This window comes from Seriola lalandi, unplaced genomic scaffold (genome assembly GCF_002814215.2).
Source record: "Seriola lalandi dorsalis isolate HSWRI2012SDOR001 ecotype SW California unplaced genomic scaffold, Sedor1 jcf7180002050012, whole genome shotgun sequence".
NCBI lineage: Eukaryota > Metazoa > Chordata > Actinopteri > Carangiformes > Carangidae > Seriola > Seriola lalandi.
This window is the reverse complement of record NW_019520565.1, coordinates 5138-7216: the sequence shown is the minus strand read 5'-3', so window position 1 is coordinate 7216 and position 2079 is coordinate 5138.

The following is a 2079-nucleotide window of genomic DNA, read 5'->3' as shown; positions in this document are numbered from 1 at the left end:
GCTCTATGTAGCAGCTCTATGTAGCAGCTCTATGTAGCAGCTCTATAGCATCTTTGTGTAGCAGCTCCACTGAGCACTGCTGACAGTCCATTGAAATTAGAAGTAATAAAAAAAGAAACATTCATGGGAAGTCAAAATTATAAGATACTAAATAAATATTTTTGACATTTTAAGTGAGAAATAAGAAAAAGTAAACCAAAGTTCATGTGACTCTTCAGGTGACAATGAGGAGAGGCCGACGGAGCACTTTAAGGTGAAAACCCAGACTTTAAATCTGATTTATGAGACACTGAATCACGGTAGAGAAATATAGTCACGATAACAACCAGCTCAAAGTGGTGCCAGTCAACATTTAGATTCAGCCAGTCAGTGATATCGTGTTTGGCGTCATCACACTGGCCTGCTATAAACACACTGCTGTTACAGCTGACAGCACCCTGCTAAACCAGAGAAGCAACCGCTAATCACGAAACTCCAGTGAGAAATCTCCATATTTAAACTTGTGTTATTCATCCGAGAACTTAAATACCACATGCTGCTGATTCAAACCGCCTGTGGCCCCTCTCAAATCCGTCCTGTGCATAATTCACAGATCAGGATTCATTCAAACACACTCATCTGTTGTGTTTGTAACGTCGCACGCCTCCGCCCACTGCAGTGTTTACAACATTCAACATCTGCGGGGATGGATCACACAAGTTTAAACTATTCACCACATAAGTAACGACTGGTTCCCTGTGTGAGAACCGAACTGAACAGTATGTGTAAGGCCAACCGAGAGCAGTCTGGAATAAAATGTGCACAGTGGTTAGCTTTAAGGACACGTTAAATCTCACTGATGTCCCAGATCTGTGAAAGGAGTCCGACTCTCTTACAGAGCACGTCAACCGGACAAGACACGATGAACAGACCTCGACCACTGCCGTCCATTTGGGCAGAAAAATAATATTTAATATTAAATATACTTAATAGTAATGGTTAACAGCGCTGGGCAAAAGTGGCTCACTGCAGTAGCTGCTAATGCTAAGCCCGGAGTTAGCCCTGGATAGCTAGCTTCAACGTTTTTACCCATAAACCTGCATTACGGCGGGATTATTGAGGGTTTTGAAGGAAACACACACGCACATATTATATGTATGATATGATATGATATGATATGATATGATATGATATGATATATCAGACCAGGCTACGGCAGTGTGCCAGAGCCAGAACCGGTAATTCAAAGGAAGCAGGTTAGCCGTTAGCCTGGCTGTCAGTACCGATGTTTTCTGGACGTGTCCCCGCTGTGTGATCGTCTTGCTGTGCCGCTCGTTCGCCACTTTCATCCGCTGCACCGCCGACATGTTTTCAACGACTGGTCCGGACCAGGAGGACGGAGAGCCGGGGACAACCGGGAGGAGGAGAAGGAGGTGTAAGACAAGGCCGGTGCCGGAGAAAGTGTCCCACTGGAGGAAGGAGAGCCCGAACCGGGTTAGTTTCCGTGTTGATGGGCAGGTAGCGTCCGAATGAATGCTAACGGTGAGCTAGCTGCTAGCTGAGTGAGCTAACGCTGAAGCTGCTGACCCAGTCACGTGACAAGGGACAGTCTCCCTGCTGCTCTCTAGTGGCGGGAAGAAAACGCTTCTCTATGTTAGAAAGATATCATCTAAATAATTCAGCAAAAACGGTATAAAAGTAGAAGTGGAAAAGCATTAAAGATAATAATGGACACGTTAATGTAAAATTAAGGTTAGTGTAAGGAATGTAGAGCATGTGATTGATGTTAGCCACACGTTAACCATTATTCACCGGTGTGGTCTAGTTCCTGGACCATAAAGATCTTTAATTGCTCAAGTTTGTGATGATATGATTGATATTATAACCAGACCGAAGCTGTCACATTTTCTCTTTTCATTGGTGACAAAGTTGTTGATGTACGTAAACATCAAAGTTGATACACAGAGCTCAAAACCTGAGAAATTAAAGCTCTTTATGGTCCAGGAATTAGACCACACCTGTGATGGTTAACATGATCATGTTTGGCTAACATCAGCCATGCTCTATATTCCTTAAAATAACCCTCATTTTACATTAACG